The 27883-nt window shown below is 25.5% G+C and overlaps 1 protein-coding gene and 1 long non-coding RNA gene across 9 annotated transcripts in view; one reads left to right on the plus strand and one right to left on the minus strand.

Annotated features, from left to right (window-relative positions):
• The window catches only part of LOC107450669 (homeotic protein antennapedia-like), a 327250-nt gene that overhangs the window by 153347 nt on the left and 146020 nt on the right, over positions 1-27883 (minus strand).
• LOC107450670 (uncharacterized) overlaps positions 1-27883 on the plus strand; it is a 93823-nt gene that overhangs the window by 12120 nt on the left and 53820 nt on the right. The window contains exons 2-4 of the long non-coding RNA XR_006225026.2: positions 13330-14910; positions 19344-19420; positions 20089-20168. This is a non-coding gene — a long non-coding RNA (uncharacterized lncRNA). The remainder of the gene's footprint in view (positions 1-13329; positions 14911-19343; positions 19421-20088; positions 20169-27883) is intronic.

Below are 27883 nucleotides of genomic sequence, written 5' to 3' on the forward strand. Positions count from 1 at the left end.
TCTGCTAAAACATTAAATTTAATATATAACTAGTAATTTGTCGCACATTTTTTTAAATTAGTTATTGTTTTAAAGCGTTTAAGCTGTCATAAGTATAAACGATTAAACGCGCATGTTCACAAATTTCTGAGGGAAAATTCTCGCGTGGATAACGAAAAGCTGAAACAAACTGAGCTACAACCTAGAAAGATTAAAAGCGAAAAATTTATATCGGCAAACAAAGTGCTTCATATTATGTCTTTATTATAATGCAGGTACAATAATAATAATAATTTTATTCATTGTTATTTTCATTCAATTAAAAATAAGCTCTAGTTGAACAGTTATGCTTTTTAACTATAATAAAAAAAAGCATATTCGAAGAGCAGAAGAAAAGGGTTGATGACAGTTCTAAAAGATGTAACATTTAAAGAATGGATAGAAAACATGCCATCATTTATGTTAAAGCATAATTATTGTTTTGTTTTCTATTGCATTAAATTCAATTCAAAATTATTTATTTTACTAACTTATTGATGTAAAGTTTTTATTTCTTATACGAGGAATTTACTTTAAAAATTTTAATAACTGATTAGAATTTTTAAAATTTCAAAAGGGTTTAACTTAGTAGTCAGCGATGTGAGCTTTGTTTGCAAACGAGTATATAAGATTGTATAGCAATCTTCGAGGATCGGGAAGCATAAGCGAACAGGGGGTCGAACCTATTAGTTATATAATTTTTCACTACAATGCAGCTCTCACTGCTGACAGAACAAATTTTATATATTTGAACGAGAAATACCGCTAATTTTTGTAATTTGTCGTTGTTGCTTATTTGTTTCAAATTTTGTGCCAAACTTTTTACGAAAAAAAAAATGTTTAAAAGAATAATAATGTTAATTACAGAAAATAAGAGATTTGAAATAAAATTGATAATATTTAAAATTAATGTTGTTCTTTCACATTCTCGTCGAATGCTCTGATTGATTTAGTGTCTGTCATTTGACTAAACATGCTTACATTTAAATAAATACGCTACTTGTAAAATAATATTACAATAGCCTGATTTGAAGCTAAAATTTTATTTTTCTATAGCAAGTAAAATTTAAAAATAACAACGACAAAAAATGTCGCAGTGCAAATCTTCTTATTTAAAAGAATATCGAATAATTATAGATTAATTAATATTAGGCAGCGATTATCAAAGAAAATTGAATTTTCATGTGGGAAAAATGGATCACATCATGTAATTTATTTATCGAATTATATTAATTGAGATTGAAGGTGAATAAATGGAATGAGAATTAATAAGAGAATATCAGAATTAATAATTCAGCTAGAAAATCGTAATGTTTCATTTTTATTCAGAAATAAAGGTAAATAAATAAAAAAATCCTTTAAATAAAGGTAAATAATTACGTTGTTCTTCTTTTAACAATTATTACAATTATTATAACAATTATTCTTTTTTTTAACAATAATTATTTAAAACGTTGTCTAAACATGTGTTTTTTTTTTAATAAGTGTTCCTTTTTTCAACCCGAAACTCAGATTCAAAATATGAGATCCAATCAAAATATGAGAAGTGGTATACCCCACTTCTCATATTTAGATCGATCAGCAATTAGGAAAATACGATACCATACATAATAACCTTCATGCAATTAATATCAAGTCTGTTTTTCGTTATTTATGTGGAAGTAATTACATGAATCAAGACATTTTGTCACGTAACTTTAAAACTAATTTTCATTTAAATAATTTCATGCGAAAAAATAAATAGAAAAAATAAATTTCTTTTGTTTGGTTCAATATAATTATGATCAATAAGGGAGTAATCGTTACAATGATTTTTACATCATATTACGTTAAATAATTTTAATGAAAATTTTTAACAAGATCGGTCAAAAAAAATTGTGATATACAAATTTTAATACTGATGATCTCTTAAACATATTTTCAATTTGAAATCCTGTCTGGCAAAATTGATGAGACCTACGAAAAACATCTATTTATATCTACGTAGACATTTGTCTATACCTAAAACATCTATCTATAGCTACGTAGACTAAAGTAAAAAACAGTGTAAATAAAGCAAAAATGGAGTACAAATTACACTTTCTATATTTGATTTATTCACTTTAAGTTTGCTATAAACTTCTTTTAAAGCTATATTATTTTTAAGCTTGATAAATATTATTAAATTTAACAGCTTTATCATTAAAAATATTAACATAATTTATTTGGTACTCCGAAATTGTTTTCTTGAAGTAGTCGCAGATGGCAGCACATTCAATTCTATATAATCTATATTCTTTACAATAAAACTCTAAGAAGAAAAAGCGTGGTGGCGCCATCTATACTTAAATAATCAATAAATAAAACTGGTTCGAAATGAGATTCAAATAAGTTGTAATTGTTAAAATAATGTGGTGCATAGTTATCAATTTTAAGCTGTAAATAAGTCCCTTATAAAATTTACAATTTCAGTTCTTAAAATTTTTATATAATATAAAAGCAACTTAGTTTTGTTTTTAAAAATATTCATAACTTTTTATTAAGAAGTCGTGATTTTAGTATTTAATCTATTACGCGAAAATCCTTAAATTTTTTTTTTTTTATTTTATTTAAAAGATCCATTGAATTATTATTCTAGAAGTATAGAGGATTTACAATTTCTTTTTAAAAAAATGCGTTCAATAATTCAGGAACACTTGACTGATTAATGTTAGTTGCAAGGAATTGAAAAATTCTATTTTACTTTTTTATTTTACATTCGATTTATAACTGAGAATAAGGTAAACGAACATCTATTTTTTACACATTATTGCCAGCATATCTGATGCTATTGAACAAGCTACAAGCAAGTTTTTATATAGCTCAATATAGCTCGAAAATCCTTCATGTGTTTTCTGACATAGATATAGAATTAATGATTTATTATTTATTTCTTAATGTTCTTATGCAGATTATAAGTTTTATAATTTATTTTTTAGTGCTCTTATAAAGAATATAAGTTTCATTATTAAGTATAAGTAGAACAAATTAAATTGCGTTTCCTTGAATTTTATTTCAAAAATCTTTTCCTTCTTTTTTTTTTTTTTTAAATTTTTTGTGAAATTTTAGTAATTTTGAATCTAGAAAGAAGAACATTTGTGTATGCACGGAAATTCATGGGGCATTTTTCAAAAAGTCATCAATTACTATTAAGTTCAAAAAAAGTTAAATTTAAAAATCCCATTTTGCTTTTTTCCCTTTTTTTAAACTGTTGCTTCATTTCCCATAAGTCTGTAAATGATTATTTAAATTAACAAAAAATACAGCCATGAAAAAAACCATGCAAAATTTAATAGTAAATTTAGACTAACTTAGTTTTTATTTATTATTTTTATGAAACAACAGTTTAATACTGACTAGTAATAAAGAAAAAGTAATAATTTCTTTTTATAATAATATTTGCATTTTTAATTAAATTTCAGATTTAAAATTTATTATTAAAATAATAATAAGAAGAAATTGTTAAAGTATACCTTGCTACAATAATTTTAAAATTGTGATATAATATAAATTATATAGAAATATTATTGTATAATAATCGAACCTTACAATATCTTAGTAAACTAACTGAAAATATGCAGTAAAAATGATTATGCACCACCAGGCTTACACACTATTTTCAATACGATATCGAAGTTGCGCAGATAGTTTCATGAGTACTTGTAAGATTTCTGAAAAGTACGAAAGTTTTAAATCGAGTAATCGAAGAATTTTAAATCGAGTAATTAATTAAACTGATGAATTTTAGTAATTATTGAAATTAGTAATTAATTAATAGTTAATATTTGATTAATAATGATTAATTTATAATTAATTTTCAGAAATAATGTTGGAACATAATTTAACGAACTCTTAAATACTTTTAAGTTTTTTATTTCAGCTGAAAAATTTTCTAAAAATATTTCATATCTGACTTACGATATTATAATAAAAGCATAATTTTTAAAATTTGTTTATAAAAAATTACATTTCAGACCTAAAAAATTTTGTCTGCTTTGCCCATATTAATCTACATTGCACAAAGTGCACATGGGATCTCCAATTTGAAATAAGAGTGAAAAAAAAATTTATAATTTGCTGCTACTTGATACAGAAACCAGTCTGTATTCAATTCTTATACAGTCTACAGTTTAAAGTGGAAAGACAGAATTTTTCCAAATGCACAGGTTTAACTGTACAGTTGAAATAAGTATAAAGTTCCTTTCTTTTTACTTAGAACAGGAAGAGAACTTTTCAAACTACACAGATTTGAGAGTGCAAAAGAATTAAGTTTAAAGTGCATTTTATGTTCATCAAAAAAAAAAAAAAAAAAAAAAAAAAAAAAAAAAAANAAAACAAAAAAAAAAAAAAAATGTAAAATAAAAAATAATTAAATAAATGACTTATTCTTCCAAATTAAAAGTTAATTGATGATTTAAATCAAATCAAATGTGTTTTTCCGAGAGAAAAATTATTCCTCGTAATTTACACGTTTCGGTGTATTTCTTTTCACATACTTTCTGTATAAAAATTATTTACAACTTACACTGAAAGATGATCATGATGCTTTTTACTATTGTTATGCATTAAAAAAAACAGAAAGTTAAAAAATTAAAATTAATTCATTTTAAAGGGTACGTTACTGTATTCCTAGATCATTCACTTGCAATCTATGTAGTAGTCAAAATAAAATATATAATGAGAGCAAAATCAATGAAAAATGAAAGCTATTTTGCAAGCAATGAAGTAGTTAAAAAAATAATAATAATAAATGGTGATTGCGAATCATGAAATGAAAAATGAAAGTATATACATATATTGCGAGTTACGCTAGAGCAGTTAAAATTAAATTCATCTTTGAGCTCTGAAATTTTAAACTATAAAGTTCCGAATTGGTCAAGACTAAATAAATGAAGACTCCATAATAACATCAACTATTTTCAAGCATACGCTTTTTTTTAATATCGGTCGAAAATGTTATGCGGAATTTATGTAACAAGTAGGCAGTGATCACTGATACATGATTCTTTAAATATTTTAAACACTTAACATTTTGTTATTCCAATAGCAATATCCATCTGTAATGCACACATTGATTGATGCAAAGGAAGGAAGCAATCACCTCTCTTATAAACATCCTTCAAATTCTCTTTTTTTTTATGATGATCCTTGGCCCGATTCTGTTGGAAACAACAATAGTCGGAAGACATCAAAAAGAATCTAAATCCTTTAGAAACAACTAAAGAGACATTCAAAGTCCAAGAAGGTTATTTGAATTGTAAAGATTAATTGATAGCACAATGCTTCTTTTTTATTTATTCATTACTAATCTCGTGTTATTTATTTAAATTCAATTCTTCGATTCAAGTTCGCGTCTTTTACCTTTGAAGAAAAAGCTGAAATGTACCATATACTACCGATCAATTTGTGGATTCAAAGACTTTTATACTTTGTAAGAAGTTTTGGTGTCCAAACCTTAAGTTTCATAGTTTCGGATATTAAACTGAGATGTGAAAAACTCCTAATTCGTGGTATTATTAAAAGTTTAAGTATTACTAAAAGTAAAGTTATTTCTAAAAGTTAAAAATTCATAAGAGAAAAAAGTTGTTTTTTTCGTTTTTCTGTGAAATTTTCTAATGAGAATATCAGACTTCTTTTGTTTCCAATAACATAAAAGAATTAAATAATCGACAATATTTTTTAAAAAATGATTCAAGAATAGAAAAGAAAAAAATGTCTTTTAAGTCATTTAAGAAGAAAAAAAACACGTTAAATAAGGATTTTAATCAGTTAAAATATTATTAAATCATTTTTTTGTTGTTGCCATAAAGCTTATTTTTCCTAATTGATAATTTCTTTATTTTGAACACGCAAGCAACTGCTGATTTTCCGAAAATAAAGTTGCTTTAAAAATGTTAGACGTACAACTATAGCTTAAAATGCTTTAAGTATGCTTTATTTTTTATCAAAAATTAATGATAAAAACTTAAATCAATAATAAATTGCTAGAATAATTGTCAAGGCATTTTTTTTGTCTAAAATATAAATTTATTAAAGTTATTTTTTTTATCAATAAAAGCATTATTTTTGTTGAGTAGTTTATTTGCTTGAAATAATTCTGAATTTTTTTTCGATACGGCACCCTAACTTTCTATTGACTATTAAAAACTCAGGTAAGATGTTTTTTTGATAATGATGCACTTTTCTTACATTTTAAGAAACAAATTAGACCATTAATTTCTAAATAATTCACGGAATCTCACCAGAGCATTCTGATGCAACTCGTTCAAAAATTATTCTGGTGAAAGTATAAAAATATTCAAGAAGCATAGTTTTCTATTCTATTGAACTGTAAAACTTTTAATTTTTATAGCCACATTTTCGTAAAACTTATTTTTAACAAATTTTCCGAAAGTTTTAAATTAAATAATCTTGTTACAATTCTATGAAAATAGTATTTATTATGCAGGTTTATTTAATTTTAATTAGCTACTTTTCTAGAAATTTATATTTGAATACTTTTTTTGAATAATATGTAAATTTATTAAAGCTAGATTATTTCATTTGTAATTTTAAAAAGTTACAGGCATTTTTTTTAATAGACTCGAATTATTCTCTCTAAATATAATTCAAATTATTTTAGAAAAATCAAAAATGCCTACTGTGATTAAATTTTTTATTTTTCACTGACTATCTCGGTGAACGAAGTAAAAGAACAAACTATTGTTATGCATTAANGAAGAAGATAACTTGTTTGAGTACACTTCAAATCTGTGTAAAATGATAACGGAAATGGACCAGTGATTGCATCTTTATTGTTTAGATAGTGACATAGATAAATCCGACTGTTGGCAGCGAATTGTAAACAAATATTTTTAGAGGAAAACGTTCGGAGTAATTTTAATGAATTGGAGAAAATCAGCTTCAAGTGTATAAAAACGTTAGGAAAAAAAAATGCTTACAAACAACGTTTTCTATTTGAAAATAACAGCATTCCAGATAGATTTAGCAGAGATTTTATGATTTGGAAGACTATAACATGAACTAAAATTCAAAAATTTAAATGAATTTTAATGTTGAAATTATGAATTAAATCCCTCACTTTGCTGTTTTAATTTTTTTTTATTCCATATCTAGTGTAGTTGTTTTCAAATGGCAATTTAAACCAATAACAATTAAATTTATATTTATTTAGAGTTCATTTTGCTGATCATGTTTAAAAGTAAATTCAGATAATAAAAAATTAAATTGAGTTTTAAAGGGCACACAAAAATTAGGAAACTGTTTATGAAATATTCTGCTTCAATGGGCAAAAAAAAAAAAAAATGTTTAAAGATGTGGCAAGAATTAAGAATCTTAATAAGATTGACAAACTAAATGCTTTATACGACTAAAACATGTTTTTGAAACTAACACTTTTAATATTTCTTGAACGTCAAAAATTTATTTTCAAATTCTCAATTGATACGTTAATTAAAAATAATCAATTGATACGGTAATTTCGTTGAGTTCGGTGAAACATAAATTTGTATGTTACAGCGAAAATAATAAATAATAAAATTAATAATAACTAAATAAATCAGCATATTTCCCACAAACTACATTAATTTTTAAATAAAATGGAAGCTATTTTCCCACTTATGATTTGTGTGGTAATCTACAAATATAAATAACTGCAAAAAATACGAAAAAAAAGCACAGATAAACCAATAAATAAAATCAAAGGCTTTGCTTATATAAATGTGGATAACAAAGGTTAGTGTGAATGAAGTAAAGGTGCCAATACCTGAAAGCTGTTTTCCCATGTCCGCTGCCTTCTTTCATTTGCTCCTTTTTCATCTTGTTTGCTTATAATTATAAACACAAAATTTATAAATTAGTTGCTTTATAAGCATAGAAGCTAAAGTTTATGATTAATTTCTTATAGTAGGTAAAATTTTAAAAATCTCACTCCTTCCCACCAAAAAAGAAACGAAAGAAAAAACATTGACTTTAAGCAAGTTAATTTTACTCAATAAGTTAAATTAATTTCTATCTATAAATCAATCTTATCTCAAAATTGTAACATCTAGAAAAAAATGGCTTTATTAAGGATAAAAAACTTAGTATGCAAAAACTATACATTTTGAATGTATACTCATATTTTATTAGCTCTTTATTTCTAATGTTGAGTATGAAAGTTAAAAGAACGTTTCAGGGTGCCTATTTTTTATTACGTAAAATCACTTTTATAAGAAGTTTCTTTCGTATTAAATTTCGTATAAAATTACGTTAATACAGCGAGCAATGTTCATTATGAGTATAAAATTAAATAATGTAATTGTTGACGTAAGCAATAACATTAAAGCCCAAATTAAATTAAATTAGTACTATTAGAAAGTTATTTTTGGTTACTTATGTTCTTATGTTGGTTTTAATGCGATTCTAGATGCGATTCAATGATCCATCATTCAATGATCCATCATTCAATAATCCCTCATTCAACGATACATCAAATGTTCATGGTTTTTGATATGCCAAAAAATTTCCATCATTTCACGCTAGACAATATTGCTTTAATATTATTAAGGTTGACCATCAAGAAACGTTTGGTTTACAAGGGCCAACAAAATTTTTATATTTCACAATGGAAGATTTTGTTTCACAACTATAATGATCAATCAACCATTAAAAGCTGCTCAATACTGTTGGATCAACAACACACTAATTATATATTACCTAGATAATTCACCGGAACCAGTTCGGATTAGCTGAAATTTCGATTAGATTGATCTGCACGCAAGTTTTGACCAATCCCAAAATCGTGAAAATTGTGTCTTCCACTTATGTTACATCGCGATTCTGAGGTAATTCAGCTATAAGTTTTTGCTTTCGATACTATATCGTTACCCACATGGAAGCGAATCGTGTATTTATCACTTTCTGACATTGCATCACATTGCATCAAACATACACGTAGTCCATACTTTTCGTGATGCTTTATCGCGATTCATATTCATGTCACAGTTGAATGATAATATTTTGGATTTAAGAGTGAGGAGCAAATCTTTTCAGACATAAACTATATCACGCCTTACATGATTTTCGAATTTATACATTTGAACTCGAGATATTGTGATTTATTTTATAGCCGATTTTCCACTCCGCGATCTACATTTCAATTACAATCTATGTTTGTCTTTCTATTTTATTATTGACCAAGTAGTTACAGTTTCGTATAAGTAATGGATAGTTTTATAAAAATTTCTCAATTCATTTTCAATTTTGGGAAAGTACAAGTTATGACTAATCTCGGATTGCCAGAATTTAGATATGTGGGGTGATACTATAGGTTTATATGAGGCCATTCAAATATTATGTATGCATGTTATTGGCAATTTTGGACTGTTTTAAATAGGCAAAAATAGGCAGTCGAAAATAGGCAAACTACAAACCCTCTCCTATGCTAACGTAAAAAATCACATCACATAAATCCCCCCTCCCCCCTTTATTGACTGCTTTAATCCAATTATTTGAAATTTAGAGTTAAATTCAAATAAATAAATGTTAATCCGCATGAAGCAAAACTTACACTTTAATTTATTTTATAAAATTCTGAAACTCCTCGAAGAAAAATTTTCTTCTAACTTTTCCTTTTCCCAAATTTAACTTAAATTTCAAATTTGAAATTTTTCTATGAGTTACTTCCTCGAATTTTGATACAGTTTTGCTACAGTGTTGTATTTTTTATTTATTTATTTTTTTCATTTAAAAAAAATTGAAAATAAAGTGATTTCTGGGTTTTAGGAACGCGTTGCTCGTACTCTCCCATTTGTCCCAAATATAAGGCAATCACCCCTTCCTTTTACCTTGTACTATTATGCATACTTGGTGCTTATGTATTATTTGAACAATCCCTATCATTTAAAAATTAATATGTTTCATTATTATTAAAAGTTTCTGCCCGTACATTGATGACCTAAAAAAATCCGTGAAAATGCCCTCGAGAATAGGAAAATATTTCCCTAAAAGCATCACAAAATGCCCTTAAGAATTCTTTTTAATTAAACAAAAATTCATTTCTTCAAAAATTTCTCATAACATATAATGACATTAAATCAGGAAACATTGAGATGTTTTTTTTATTTAAGTTTGAAACTAATGTTACATGAAAAAATAATAAAAGACTAATGAAAAGAAAACTGTTTTTTTATGTATCTACAGTGATTTACACTTCAAAACCTGAATTCTGTGAAGTGAAATTAGAATTCTTTGGATTATTAAATGCTTTTTGATATTTTTAAATGGTAAAGAATGTCTTTTGTTCGAAAGTAAATTTTTATATCTGGAAAAGCTTCTTTCAATATCTACGGATATTATAGGTGCATATTTGCACTAATAATATCTTCAATTCCGTTACAACGTTATATCTTCAATTGCAATTCTTTTGTCTTTGTTTCCTCTCTAGCACACCCAAAATCTTCAGAAGCTATTTCTGTTTACTGTCCCTATTAATAGTTCCTTTCAACGGTGGACAATGGTCAGCTTTTCAGAAAAACTGTAATGGATTAAATAGTAAAACTCAGTTAAAATGTGTGAAAGTTATAAGAATGAGCTAATACTTCTGAGCACTTAAAAAAAAAGCCCTAAAATTAAAAAAGGAAATATACTCAAATAATGTCTTAAAAAATAATAAAAAAGAGCCCAAAGATATATTAAAATGCAAAAAAATTTCCTATAAGTGCAAAAAAATCCGAAAATGCTAAAAAAATACGAAAAATGCTGAAAAAAAAAGGCAATTATTATTAAAATTTGAATATCAGTTATAATAAATTTTGTCTTACAGAGTATTCAAATGAAACTACAAGCATCTTTTTCAGATTGCGTTCTAAGAGATTTAGATAAATGAATATGCCTTATAATCGATTCTAGGATAAATTAAAATTTCTAACAACTACAGCATATGGCATCTTCACAAGCTAAACTTTCCTCCACAATAAAACTTTAATTACACGATTATCATTCTACTCAGTGCAATAGCAACTTTTATTTATTGAACCTTCTTATCTCGAGTGATGATAGTTGATTGAAAATAAAACATTTCTACGAAATCAATTTCGGCGAAGTCAAGAGCACAAGTACCTTTTCCGGCGCGGAACTCTTTGATGGTATATCTGCACGTTCCTCACATACTAATCGGGCACAGATGTTCGAGGAGCATAAAATTACCCCCCAAGAATCATAACTCAGAATTAGCCATCTTGGCGACATTGTTGCAAAACAGGTGGAAAACGGAACCCATTCGATACCTGAAGGTGCCGAAATAATAATAGGGTTGAGAAGTGTGACCATCTTTAGTCACAGCCGACTACGGTTACTACCTTTCGATTAAAAATCTTTTTGGCGATCCATTTATAACTTTTTGCGTCGAAAAAAAAGGGGGCGTTGAATATTTTACGAGTTTGGGACTGTTGGCGTTAAACTGAAGTGTAAATGACTTCCGATCGCCAACTGAAAATTGTACCTAATGGCGGGATGTGTGTGAAACGTGATGAGAATGTGTGAAATTTATAATCATAAATTGTCATTTAATAAGCTTTAAAAAATACATTGGCGTTAAATGCAATTCTGTGTCTTTGCAAATGCAGGAAATGGTATGCTATAGCGACTACTAAGAGTGAATCATTGAGCGTGACAGTGAAAATATCGAACTTTTATTGCCGCATCTTCCATGGACTTCTTAATTTATTACTTTCCCCTGTCATTAGTTCTACATTGTTCTTATTAAATTACTATACGAATCTGTAATTTTCAATTTATATACTCTTTATATATCATTTATTTACTTTTCTTATTCGTTTATTTCTTTCTCGTCACATTTACAAGAATTTACTCATCCGTTTTCATCTCGAGTGATGATAGTTGAACTGGTATTCTTGATTATAGTTCGAGAAATATCGAGTGATGATGTTTCTCAAACTATTCGAGAATATTATTTCCCGTCATTTGAAGCTGGCATTTAAGAGAAATATTTGAAGCAAGAAGATGAAATGATCTGTAATTATGTATATGTTACTGTGAATGACCGAAATTGGTAGTTGCTGACTTCCACCTGGGAATGTTGACAATCACATAGTCGCTTAGGTCGCCACTGCCCGGTATACATTTGCCCAGTATGCCCTACATAAAACATTTTTTAAGGTCAAGTGCCACTGCCCAGTACGTATTTAACCGGTAATCCGAACACTAATGTTTCTCCTAATCTATCTTCGGCAGATATTAAAATATCGAATAAATCTAATAATATCAACGAATAAATTAATATCGAATTGGATATACAAATATTTCGGACATTTACAGCTTTGCACTTTGATGCAACTTTGCACTAAATTTTTTAATTACTTTTTATTGCCGTCAGTTAAATGATTGAAGTGCTGTCTGTTTAAAGTGCTAAATTTTATGATTTTCATAATTTTCATAATTGCGTAATGCACTGTAAAAATTTAATAAGTGTGGGCACTCAGGGTGACATTGCTTTTCACCGTAAAATACATATTTACCGTAAAGTTTCATGGAACAAAAAATTTGGTAAACCATAATTTTTCAGTAATATTTTACCGTACAATAACTGTAATGAAATGAATGTTTCTGATAAAATTACGGTATAAAGTTTTACGTTAAAAATTAATTTTACGGATGCTACATTCATAGTGGCCGTACTTTTTATTGTAATTTAATCTGGAACTTATTACATTGCGGTTAAGTAAGGTGATGGAATTTTTATATAATTAAGAACACGGGAAAACTATGGACAGTTATAAATTTTTTACTGTGTTCCGATCAATTGTGCTTAAATTTTTAAGTTTATAATGCTAGACACTGTATTTAAATTGCGTTTCAACTTTTGTAAGAAAAACTTATACTGATTAGTTGTATTATTAATCTATCAAATTGAGAAGTACTGAATTATTTATACATTTATCTCATTAAAAGCATTCATTTATCTCATTTTTTTTTCTTGCAAATGATAAAAAAGTTTATCGCAAGTTTCTTGCGTTTTTTTATAACTATCTGGAAATTCCAAATAAATAATAGAAACTATTTGTAAAATTTTTCTGCATGATAAAAAAGTGAATCAGCCTAGTTTTAAAAATAGTCAAATTATTACTGCATTTTCAATTGAATGGCTTAACTTTTCTGATTCGAACCATTATAAAAATTAGAGCTCACATAAAAAAATGTCAAGTAGTTATTTTTTTTAAAAAATAATAATTTCAAATCATACAACGTCAAATTAAAAATATATCGTACTCTGATAATACTTTTCTTTTATAGGAAATATCGCAGCTCAGAATAGTTTGGTTTGAAAATTATGGACACTTTTAGGAAAAAGTTTGTGGACACGATGCTTTACCTGATCAGTTCGCAAGTCATCACAGGTTAAAAATAATCGTTTACCAGATGGAGTTTACCACATCAGTTTACCGGATGGATGATGCATTGACAGTTAATCTTTTCTTTTATTTATACATTATTCTTTCATTTAAAGATTATTATAATAATTTTATGAAATTCGTTTGATTGTCCCATCAACTAGTTTGTCATGTTTATTTTTTATTTACAACTCTGTTAGTTAATTTGAACCTTTTTTCTGTGAGGACAGATTATTAATAATAATTTTGTTATTAAAAAGATATTTTGTCTACTTTGATATTTGAGAACAAAGGGTATTTTGTTTGTATTCATTAATCTATTTATTTTTGTCAATACATTCTTTTTTCATGAGTGAACATCTTAAGGTTTCTTACTTAATTGATCACCTCCTTAATAATTGTTCTAAGGTTTTATTATGAAGCAATTTTTAAAAAAAATATTGCCAAAAGTTACTTTAGACACTTGTTAGTTATGCATTGGTGTAATGCATTTTTGTTAATTGTAATCGTTTAAAATCGCTATTGGATTACAACCAAGTTTTGCATTTTCGATGATTTCAAAACAATGCTTGTTTTAAAATAAATGAAAAAGTCTCTTTTCATAATTTGTCAAAATAAAATAATAGCGTTGTACTTCGTTTTCCAATATTATTAATAATATAATCAAACTTTAAATTAGGTTAAGTTTTATTTTTTGGATTTAGGAGAGAAAAAAGAATCTCAATTTCTAGAACTTCAATTTGCTTCAGAGGAATTCTTGATTAAAAAAGTTATTTAATTAAATTGTGCAATTCACATTTTTAAAAGAAGGAATGTAATTAGTTTAAAAATCGCTAATTACTAGAAACAGAGCTGCCGTACATTATATTTTTTACAAGGTTTTTTTCTTACAAGCAAATGGCAATTACTGTAATAGATTAAAGAAAAATTTAATTAAAGCAAAAAATTTCCTCGCATGAAGCAGCAACATTTTTATTAATTAATTTTTTATTCGACAATCAAGCGTAAGATAATTTGATTAGGAAACTTTTTATAAAACTCCGAAGCAAAAAAAAAGTTCTTTTCTTGTTTCATTTAACGTTTTTTTTCTTTCCTCCTTTCTAATTCTTTTTTTTCTCCCTGTTTTTACAGTACAAAAGAATGCTTCAGAAGAAAAGCAGAAAAAAAAGAAAAAAAGAAAACTAGTCCTGAAGAAATCTTGAGGCGAAAAGACAGAGTAGTGATTTCAATCTAATTCTGGCGTCTTTTTACTCTTGCAGGAATTTCGAGTTGGCGACAGTTCTGTTTGGGGCCCGGCTATTGTAAAAGTTGGATCTTTCGTCAAAGAGCGGTCTGTCGCCAGAAACATTCTCTCTTTTCTTTTTTGGCGCTGAATTGGGTCAACAGCTTCAACGTCTTCTTGGGGACACTGCCAGATGGCAATCAATGATAGGCATTAAGTTTTACAACACAAAAGAATGTGAACAAAATCAAGAGGAGTAAGGTAAGAACAAAAGAGATACGAAAAATGCCAAAACTTCCAATTGCGTACAGTTCTTCGCATTCAATTGGAATGAACGAGAACAATTCCAATCTCAGAACTAATTAAATTAGAGACTGTTAATAAATTGTCATTAATTTAGGGTACTTTTTCAATTGTGTATCATTAATTTATGAACGCGAACTAATTATAATTACACAACTCGTAATAACTAGGAAAATGAATAAATTCATTTCAATTGTTTAATTTATTGACGGTTTAAATATTAAATATATAACGGGAATGGAACATTAGCTATTTATCCGACTTTAAAGCAATTGATTAATTGCCTCTTTAAACGTATCGTGCTTTGGGAAATTATTTTTCGGTAGAAATCAATATATTTTCTGTTATTTGAAATAAGGACTATAAATAATATAAAACAAGAACTATCTGAAAATCACACTATCGCAAACCATTTTTATATATTTCTCTTTAGAAACAAAGGAAAGCACTGTTTCACAGTATGAATTCAGAACAAAATATTTATAGTCTTAATCTTTTAGGTTTTAAGGAGCTTATTTTGAAAATAATGGATAAGATTATAGCAGCTTTTGGTTGTTGTCATAAATGATGTACTTAAGCAGTAATTTGTTTATTGGTTCTAATCAAAAGGAGTTTAAATTTTTTTTCTAAATATTATCTTACCAACAATAAAATCATATACAGTAAACTCTCTTTTTAATTTTGTTTGTTATTGAGGTAAAATATAATGTTACTTATTTCTTTATCATTTTATAAATTAAAATAATAATAAAGTTACAGCACATTTAAATTCATACAGCACATTTTACAGAAACTATTAGAATCTGTAATAGTTTCTTATTACAGTTTCTAATAGTTTCTGTAAAACTATTAACTTTCTATCAGAGATGTATCTATTAGAGTCCAAACACTTCGTCGGGGCCGGGTACCTGATAAAAATTTTTGCTAGTTATCCAGCCGGTTCTAAGTACCCGGTAAAATTTGAATTTATTACCCAGTTGGTTTCAAATATCCGGGGTACCATATAATTATACTATACAATTTACTATATAACTTTCTATATAATTTTCTATACAAACAATATAATTTTCTATAGAACAAATATTTAGAATTGTAGTTTAAAGGAAATTTCTTACTTGCCTATATAAGTAAAAAATTTATTTTTTAAACTAAATTTAAAAGCAGAGTCTTTAAAATAATTTAGAGATTGCTGCTCGGATGTAGAATGATTAGCGTAAAACTTCTTTACTAAGAAGTAGACTTAGGCTTTACTAAGTAAAGACATCAACTAATAGTGGACTTAATAATAAATTAATTCTTCATTTGATTTATTTAAATTGTGAATAGTATAATGTAACTTCTGCTAAACGTATGATATTTTAGAAATATTTCAACAAAATGACAATATATTAAATGAAAAATGTTTTAACTCTCAAGGATCAGTTTTTTTTTATCGTCCTATAACTGTAACGTAATTTACGTGCAATTATCCTTACCTTTACAGAGTTTCCTAAACTTTTAGATTTTATTTTATGAACAATGTTAAACTGAAGATTCATTTAAGTCTTCCAGCATTCTAATTCTTCAAAAACCTATCATTTCTTATCTCCCTCTCCACGGACCCTACAGGCTATCATTACACCGTCCGAGCCTTAATCTTGTAGCGTCCACTATATAAAAGAGAGGTGACCACAGATGATTTAAGCAGCAAATAAGGAGCAAATTTGTCATCATGAAAAACTTATTCTGTGAAACTTACTTATATTTACGTTACACGGAGAAAAAAAAATCACGGAAATCTCTTTGGGTTAGCCCGACGGTAAAGGAACTTTAACTAGACTGGTTGGATATTGAATATATTGAGCAAGAGCGAAGGAAACAAGCTTTCTATCTAAAATTTAAACCTGAGTAATTATATTTATGCATGATTCATTTCAACATAAATGTTTTGAAAATGAAATAAAAGGTTTCCAAATGAGGTATTTGTTGATATATGTAAAAATTAATAGTTTTTTTTTTCAAAATTTGTAATCGAAAAACTACTTATTTATATTTTTTGTTAAAACAATCGGATAGGTATTCTATTCGAAAATTAATTTCCAATGTTTAAGTCAGTATTAGAATAGTTAGTTAAGTTTTAGAATAATTAATGTATCATTTGTAAGAGAATACCGTTTGCAACTGTTTTATATTTCTGTAAATTGTTAAGCCTACAAACCTCTATAATAAAATCATATTATTGCATTTACTCATCTGACGAAAAACAAACTTAGTATGAGATAGAGAGGGGGTGCCAAGCTAGAGCCCTTTTTCAAAATTTGAAATTTTTCGCGAGCTGCAATTAAATGCGTATTTAAAAGGTATGCAAAAAAGATATTAAAACTTTTTTTTTACAGAAATTATATTTATTGAAAATATATAATTTATGTTCATTCGCTCAGTTTCGGATGAGTCATATTATTCTTAACTTGGATGGAAATTAAATTTGTTACAATGTATCACTTAGTCTCTCATATTTGTTGTCAGTTACTTAAAAGACACTTTGAAGCACACACGGAACAATAATAATTTTTTAAAATATAATAGCACAAAAATGAAATGGGAACCAGGGTACATTTATCGAGAGCCACAAGTAATCCTTCAAAGAGCTGCATGTGGCTCGCAAGCCGCAGGTTGCCCCCCCCCCCAGAGATAGAGTAATACACACATTGTATTTTACTGCAGTTACCCAAGGCTTTTATGATTTCATTGTGATTTTATTAACTTAAAATAAATATCAATGTAAATCCTTATTCCAGTTTTAATTTTCCTTTTATTTTACTTTTATTTTAATTTTTTTAAAAATAATTTTCAGCATAAGATTTCTTAATTTGCCTTAATTTCTGGATTTTCCCAATCAGGAACTTCTCTTTTATGACCATATTTTTCCATTCCAAAGTTTCTATTCCATTTTCCCAGAATTGAAATTCTGCACAATAGTAAAATATGTCAAGTCTAAACTAATTACTTTATCTTGATTATTAAAAAACTGATGAAATACATGGATTTTCCAAACAGCAGCTATTTTTTAATAGTTTTAAAGTAACTCCGAATATGGCTACGCCGAATATAAATTAGTGTACTGGGTGATTGACGGGTACCTGGTACATCCTTATTTATCATAATAATGTATATCAAAGTAAACTAAACTGCTTGATTTAGTGTTACTATTTATTTAACTTAGTTTTGTTAATGACGAAAAAATATACCAAGTCAAAAAATGTATAATCTTCTCAGCTTTATATGAGATATTCTTTGTTTTAAAATATTTATTGGTGATTTTGTGAATTAAATAAAAATGTAATTGTCTACTTGTTATTAATCAATTCTTATTGTAACTGACAACTATTAATAACTATGATTACAATTATATTCAAAAATTACGTTTATTTATAATCAAGACTACAATTGTAATCATGAATAATGGTTACTTGTAATTAAACTTGTGCAAAATGTAATTGATTATATGCAATCAATTGCATTTTGCTCAAATTTGCTATTTAAGCGTGTATTCGCGCTATAAACGGAAAACAAGTAATTAATGCCTGTTAATTTACGAAAAGAAATTTTTATCTGTTCCATTGTCATTTTTTAATCAGTCAACTAGGATAAATTACAATAAACATGAAAGGGTAATAAGTAATAATAGACATGAAAGAGTAATAATAGACATGAAATGGAAAAGATTTAAAAAATGTGACATGTTATGAAAAATGTTATGAAAATGAATTGTTTTCGTTTATATTTTTATTTTATCCTAAAATAAATTTCATAAAAACATTTTAGACTCGTACCCCTAAAACTTTTTTTTTAATATTCTTCTTGTACGTTTGAAAGTTAAAATATCGAGTAGATTTTTTAAAATTATAAATAATAGCATTTAAAAAAATAATAAAACAGTTGATTCTTAATAGTAAGTAAAAGTGAAAATGCAGTGCCCTTAAATGGGTTTAAAACATAATCCCATAGAGCAGATATCTGCCTTTCATTCCATTTTTAGCGAAGAGAAGACAAAGCATAATTATGCCATCCCTCACTAGTTAATTACAAGCAATAGTAAAATTAATCTACCGAAAAAGTGTCCCAAGAAACGCTTGCTTTTTATAGCAAATATAGCATAATATTGAATATTATTTCAATTTCGAACTCTGTTTGGGAATATAATTTATATACGACTAATAAAATAATAATTTTGATATTATACTTTTAATTCAGGTATATTATTTAAATTAAAATTTATTTATTTGAAGTATAAATTATTTCTTTTATGAAATAAGGGTTCTTGAAAAATATAATTTAAGTTATTTGAAGTATGTATGTTATTTAATATGTATATTAATTATATGTATTTTTAATATTGCTTGAAATTCCAGAACTCTATGACTTGTATAAATGAAACAACCCACAAGATTGTGTAAGAAAGAATTCAACTATTTTACATTTTTAAAAAGTAAATATGCATCTTTTTGTCCAGTTATTAATTTTTTTATTGTAAACTCAGTTGTTGCATTTATAAATGCTCTTTCGCAAATGCAGATAGCAAGATAAGATTGTAATTCTTCCGCCAATCTTAATGCAATGATTACATAAAAAGCTCACACTAAATTAATGTTTTAAACTAAAGTGAAATTAAAAAGAAAAAAAAAGGTTGAATAGCTTTAGATAAATAATAATTTAATAATTTTAATAAAAATTAAATGTTGCAAAAAAAAAAACCACAGTTATTTTTATTATTAAGCTGGAAATATAAATAAACTGAGCACAAAAATACCATAAATATTACTTATAATATTAGCAAAAATCACAAAGGCAGAGTATTTTACACATTAAAATATATAAAATTTTTATTTTTCAATTTTACAGTAAAACTTGTAATATAGACAAAAAAGACCTGTCGTATAACCATGAATAAATGTAAAATTTTTTTGAATAAGGTGAAAGAAAAGAGTTGAAAAAATAAAATAAAAAAATACATGACTTCCGGATTTTTCTATTTTGAACTTTTCATAATGTTCAAAATAACTTTTATGTACAAATATTTATTGACTTTATAATGTAAATAATGCATTTTTTTATTACTATAAGATTGAAATATTAAAATGGATTATTAATTTTTAGAATACGAAGAGTTTTGGAAAATGTTAAAAACAGCATGAAGAAAAGGCAGAGCTGAAGCTAACTTAATGAAAATATGAATTGTAAGTAATATTCTTGCATAAACACATTAGCACTTATAATTTCTATACATGAATTAATTTTATATTTGTATTTGCTTAGTGAAATCAAAATAAGTAAATTTGTTGATTGAATTAATTTCTGTGAAAAGTTTTTGCCGACAGAATGTTTTAAAAAATCATTATGAAAATTCATACTTTGAATATTTAAAATGTTAAATACATGACATAATATTGAATTGTATTGGCAAAATGCTCATTTTTAATGTATTATTAAACCAAATTTTTTTTTTACTTGATGCCTAGCATTCCCTAGGCTAATTGTCTCTAAAATTAACTATCAGTTATCTAGATCCATGTTGTAAACTGTTATCATTTGTCATTAATTTTATATCATTTATCATTAATTTTATAATCGATGTTGATATTATTATTATGAAACTAAATATCAATTTGATATAGATTGTTTTTCGCTGTAAAACATACTGTTTAATTAGAAAATCAATTACTTTCTTCGTCTTTTTTAATTTTAAGTGCGATATATTAATACAGCAGAATAAAAATTATCTTGACTAGCATACTAGGTAGTAAATCATTTAATATGTATCACAATGCATTTACCATTACGTTTCTCAAAAATATGCAATGACATATTGTTTTTATTATGTATTAATTTTTATTATGACATTAAAAAAGGACATTAAATTGGCATGAATAAAAGTTAATTAAACTTAGCATGTATTTATTTATTCAGTTGTTTTAACACGTAATTTACTAAAAATAAACCAAGAAAAATGTTCGTTTGAACAATTGCAGAAATATAACATTCATGATAAAGAAATTGTAAAAAAGAAAAAGGAAAACATAAGGAAAAATGAGCGGAGTAATATTGAGTCATTAAAGGAGTAATATTGAGATTTCCTAAAGCGAAATATATTTAAACTACGTGAAAAAATTACCATACTTTATACAGTTTGCGAAATTCATTAATTCCTCTACCAATTTATCCATTATTTTTCACAAACTTCAGACAAGTACAAGTTAAATTAATGTAAAATTAGACAAATTCAGAATTATAATATGCTTGTGAATATTTTTTCTACCATTCGATTGTGCAAAAAAGGAAGTTATATCATGTTCAAATATCTTTCGACACGAAAATATGCTGTTAATTTTATTTATTAATTTAAGTTCGACACTCAAATTTTTGTTAAATTGCAATTGTCATTAATAATAATTTATATTAAATACATATTAAACAATAAGAAGCCATTACAAATAATCTCGTGTAAATCTTCCTTGCCCGCAATTTATAGAAGAGAAAGTTAATAGTTTTTCTGCAAATTTTGAGATGCAAATGAATTAAAAATATACCCTTCTTGATTAGACATTAAAATAACTGTACAATATTCCACTGAAACATAATTTGTATCGAATACTTAAAAATAAAATGTAATGAATTATACTTAAATATGAATCACCCTAAGTTATATTTAAATATGAATTGCACTAAATTATAACTAGTATATTATTCTGATCATATCATAATCAAATCATATCAAATATCATAATCTTATAAAGACGAAATCTTGAAAAATCTAAAATTTGTTCCTATATAAATATTACTAACTTTTAACTGTTGATATTTCAAAATAAATTGCGTTATTATTATAAATTATGTGAATGTGCTGACTAAAAATAATTTGTATTTTATTAAACTTTTCAAAAATTGATTTATAGCTTCATTCTTATAAAATAATGGTTAACGTTTGTATACATAGTGTCTTTACTGTAATATATTTCACAGATATAATATGTATTTACCATATTTTTAGTGTATACGAAGATTGTTACACTGTTACACCTTTCTTATATCTTTTTCTTTCGACGTATTATTCCATTGGGTATTATTCCATTCTATGTTCAAATTGGGAGTTATGTATGATTCAAAATTTCCGATAGTAAAACAGGCCATGTTGTATGCTAATATTACATAATTTAATATCGGAAAGTTCATAATCATATAATAATCTACTCTGAAATACTTAAATAAAATCGAGGAATGTGTTCAAAATGTTATTCGTAAAAACTGACAAAATTTAAATTATAGTAATTTATAAAAATACAAGTTTAAGTTATGATTTGTGAAGATATCAATGAGTTAAATAAAAAATAATAAGTTACGGAAAATAAAAATTTGTAGACGTTGATTTGCTTAGATATTCGTTAAAACTTCCATTTATGCAAAACAATATTTTGATATTGATATAACTATGTAGAAACAAAGCAGCAATGTAAGAAAAGAATGATATTTATTAACAATTTTGATACAAAATTTGATGGAAAAAAAAACTTTGAAAATTTTTTTACACCTGAATATGCATTACTGACAATCTGGGTCGCTTTGCTGACATTTTGCACCGACAATATGTTTATCTTTTGTACTTTTTATTTTTGGCAAGTCTTTTACTTTACTGCCCACTATGCTTTACTGACAATATTTTTGTTAGAATATTTTAGAGGAATCAAAATGTAAAATTAATTAATTCAAAAAATTTTAGAAATTAAAATTTAGCAATCAGTTTTTTAATATGACAAATTCTTTAATTATAATTTTCACAAAAATGTGGACAGAGTTAAAAAGTGAAACATTGATGTTTTGTGTTAAGAAGCAACACTTTAACAATTTTAACCATATAAGAATTAAGATGTTAGTTAAATACACACTTCATTCGCAAGTGTCAATATTATTATTTGTTCAACTTTACTTTAAAAAAAATGATTAATTATTTTTTATTTTAGCAAACATTTTAGTTAAATATTATTTATCTTTTAATAACCAATATATGAAGCTAAACCTCTATACATTTGAAATTATAAACAAAATTTAAATAGACAAAATAATACCTATCTGTGTTTAAATGTATTGCACAATTTTAAACTACATTTATTATCCAATAATATTAAAAAGTAGCATCTAAATTTGCATCTAAAGTTATGGTATACAAACTATGGCAAAAATGTTAATAAATGCAGGAAAAAACTAACGAACGTTTTGGTTTAAATGTTTACATTTTTTAAAAAATTCGTGCAATTTGTGCTAAAAATGGTGAAATTCCAATGTTAAAATTTTTTATTTTATTTAATAATTCTGAAACCTTAAGATATTAATTCATGTCTCATCACTTTACGATATTAAAACTTATACATTACAGCTAACGGATGAATTTGAATTTAATAATTCAATAATTCAACAAAATTCGATAAATATACAAAGTTGTTTGTTTCTAAAACTGGAAATATTTAATGTGTTAAAAATTGTTGTTCTACACAGCTATTGATATTGCATTTTTTAAGATAGCACATTGTTAGTCTAAAACAAACAAATATTAATAATAGATGCAATTGATGAAAGTAATTTTAAATTATTTGAAAAAAGACAAATTTAGCTGTTAAAACTTAATCTATTTGGAATAAATAACTAGTGAAAAAATTTAATGTGCCAAAATTGGTGTTTTATTATTTTTATAATAATAGTTGGAGTTTTTAAGATTGTTCTTAACTTGAACAAGTGATTTTAGCAAATGTTATTTTTATGAAAGAGACAAAACTATAACAATGAAATAAAATTTATTTAAAAGTTTTTAGCGAATTATTGTTAAGTTATGGTTTAACTCCTAATAATATATTCATCTGAAGAATAAGACATTTAATGAACCTTATTTTTTAGTTTACAATGTACTACTAATAATAAAATAAGTAAATTTAAAACCAATTTTTGTCATATCACCTAAATATACCAAATAATAAGATTAAAACAAGTTTATTTCAAAAACTGCAATGTTTAAACTAAATAATTAACTCTGCGAAATTGGAAACAAAACAAAAATCTAATACAATAAAAAATCATTAATCCTGTATTTATCATTTAATAGACAGCGGAAGAAAAATTATTTATCTAAAATCAGGAATAGGTATTGTTACAATTAATTCCTATGAAATTTTAAGCGAACTATAAGGTAACATAGTAATTTCTTTTAAAATTATAGTGATAAAATCCAAAAAATTCTCTTAAGTTATGCACACCAATTATTTGTACTAAAATATTTTGATTTGCTTTTTAAAACGTGTTTCAGGCATTTATAATAAGCATATGACAGCAATCTTTTTATTTTTTTGCTTGAGAAATGGCTGATTCATAAAAACAGTTATTCTCGAACTTCTATTTGTTTTTATTATAACTGTTGATCATCTAACTATTGTTTCCTAGTAACATAGTAAATAATTGATGTAATTTCATAAACTTCTGATTATTTATTTTGTTATAAACGGAATAAGTTAATTTGTAATGCTTTTTACAGTTGAAAAATTCGTAAAACATGAAATTCCTACATCAAAACATAATTTTTACAGACCGCATGAAAAATAAGGATTTTTTATTTGATAAAAATGATTTGGATCATAAAATTTAGTTTGAGATATTGAAATATAAGAAACGTCATATTTTTGTTTTCAGAAATATACGATTCATCTATTTATACTATACACTAATAAAATTCTTTTTAAGAATAAGAAATTACACTGTTGATCATTCAGGAATTATTAAGAAATAAAATTTCTCATTTACTTCAATAATAATACCATGCTTTAAATAGCTTTCAAGCAAAACATTCAACAAAGATTGATTTAAATGTATGAACTTAAGATACAATAATTTCAATAGTAAATATATGAACTTAATAAACAGTTATTTCAGTAAACATATGAACTTAATAAACAATAAATTCTGATCGGATATTGTTACACAAAATACGTCATTAATTATGTTTTGTAGTTTCTTAATATGAATCATAAGTTATTTATATAGTTTGTATGGGTGTTCCTTTTTACACAAAATATATCATTAGATATGTTGTATAGCTTCTAATAGACTAATTTTTCCCAAATAATATACATCATTAGTTACGTTTTATACTTCGTTATAGAGTTTTATTTCATACATAAAATTAATAATTAGAAACTATATATAGTTCCTTATGAAATTATTTTAGCACAAGTAATATACATTATTAGAATTATTTTATAGTTTCAATTATTTTTTATACAAAATGAAATCATTATTTGATTTATATATTTTTTAATAGAGTCATTTTTACACAAGTAAAATAAATCATGCTTCTAATCACACGAGCCTCTAATAGAGTAATTTTTACACAAATAAAATGCAACATGAGCTATTTACAGTTCTTAATAGTTATTTTTATACACATAAAATGACATAAATGAGTCTTGTTTTTTTAGTTTCTAACGGAGTTATTTTCACACAAATAAAATATATCATTATTTATTTTTTAATGGTTTCAAATAGAGTTAGTTTCACACAAATAAAATACAAATACCAAATAGGTCAATGTTATTATAGCTATTTATACAAAAATTGGATTGTTTAAAATGAAATCAAACTTGAAGCACGTGATATATTTAGAGCATTCATACTTGGCTTTTAAACAACAATTTTGCTGTAACATATCTATCGAAGGCTATACAGTATAAACTTTACGATCAATAAAATAGGTATATAGTTTTTTAATAAAGGGAAAAACAGCCCATAACGGAAAGTGGCTTCATCCTAACCTTTTAACACAGGCAATATCATAAAATGGTTGCCAAGCAGGGCCTGTCAAAGAAAAGACTTATGGTTGCTATGGGCGTCACTGAATACTTTATGAGGAGGCGGGAATCATTTGCTTTCCCCCCTCGTAAGTAACCAACCACTGCTAGTAGCTGATTTATATGTCAGCTTTTGCTTTAAGATATAAAGATTTTCTCTTTAGCGTGGGGAGGGGGAATTCCTGACAGATTATTTATTTCTTTTTTTATTATCAGTTAAATTAGAGATTAATAAAAGAAAAACCAGGAAAAGCATATAGATAAGTTTTTTTTATGTGAATAATTAATAATCTCATCTGGTTTAAAATAAATAAATTAATATGATGTGGTTGTGTTGCTGTTAAAAATAAGTTTTACTCAGAATTATTTTATTGTTATTAAAAAAAATATAAAGTAAAACTGTTTTTCTTTTTTGCTTTACATAACTAAAATATAATAAAAATAATTATTAACTGATTTACTTTAGAATATTAAGTAAAATATTCTACAATGAATTCAAGTTTTGATTATGTAACTACGCATTAAACATCTCGAATATAAATATTATACTTTAAATGAGCAATCGTAAATGCATAAATAATCACTCAGTTTGTTAATTTCGTTTTATATTTAATTAAATTCTAAAATTAATTGATGAGAAAGTAGTTTCATGAAGAAATTATTTCATGAAGAAATTAATGCAAAGCAATACAAAAATTTAAGAAAACAATGCAAGCTTATACAAAAATTTTGAAAAACAATTAATGCAAAACTATCCAAAAAATTAACAAAATAAAAACATAATTTAATAAGAGAAAAAAATAAAATTACTCAATTTAAAACAATTAATACGTGAAATTTGAAAGCAATTAAACTATTTTTTCTTTATAATCAATGATGCCAGATTAATACTTCTTGTACATTTTTTCTTCTATTTTACGTGGCAGTTTAGCTTAGTGAAAATAATTCTTTCTAAATATTTTATTAATTGATTTATCACATTCATAATAATTAACTCATAACAATATCATTCTAAGAATATTGATATAATAACTGAACATTTTTACGAAAAATAAATAAATCGAATTAAATGCAGACGTTCGTTGACATTCAAAGTTACTATAGGCTTCATTAACATATTATATGAAAGCGTGAAATATCAAATTCTGACATTTATTGGCTTCTGGTTAACTGAAATGTTAAGGTATAGAAAAATATTTATTGACAAATATTTAAATCGATTGTCAATTGAAATATTAACGTTTTAAAATTGTGGATATTAGCAATATTAATTAGTGCCTTTTTTGAATTGCTCTCCTTAATGATATTAATTGGTACTTCATTACATTTGCGGCTTTTATGGAAAATGTGTTAATAGCAGAGTTAATTTTTATGGTTTAGCACAAAAATTAGATGCTAAATTAGAGTATACTAATTGTTCAGCACGTTTTTTGTATTTATTTATTTTGATGAGAAAAAGCATGATTTTGTGATGAAATTAATTATGCTCTTATTCAGTTTAAATATTAATTAAAACTATTGTATTAACCATAAAAATTAATTGTTTATAATAATAAGTATATAGAATAAAATAGGAAAGGGAATGAAATACATTCAGTATCAACGGATTTATAGTGTAAAATTATAAAATTTTATATACAAAAAGTCTATATAAAAAATTGATGCATTTTAATTCTACATTTCAAATCATGTTCAATCCTACTGATTATCAATAAACCAATTTATAATCAGTAATTTAATGTCTTTTAAAGGCAACATATTTTTAATGCACCTTATCCCATAGCTTATAATTAACATATTTTTACATCGTAACTATTTAACAGAAAATTGTAAACATTATTGAAACAAATTTCAATAACTCTCAGAACAATTTATGAAATTTAGTTTAGTAGAATAAATAATAATAATAAAGACAAATACTTGAGCAGACATTTTTTCAACATTTAAGTAGATTTCTTTTTCTGAAAATATTAAAATATTTCTTGAAAGGCAAATTTATTCAGGCATGAAATTCAATTCCAAAATGAAAATAAAGTATTTGGTTTCAAGAGGTTTAGTTTATTATCTTA

The sequence above is a fragment of the Parasteatoda tepidariorum genome, chromosome 8 (genome assembly GCF_043381705.1).
Source record: "Parasteatoda tepidariorum isolate YZ-2023 chromosome 8, CAS_Ptep_4.0, whole genome shotgun sequence".
In the NCBI taxonomy this organism is placed as follows: Eukaryota; Metazoa; Arthropoda; class Arachnida; order Araneae; family Theridiidae; genus Parasteatoda; species Parasteatoda tepidariorum.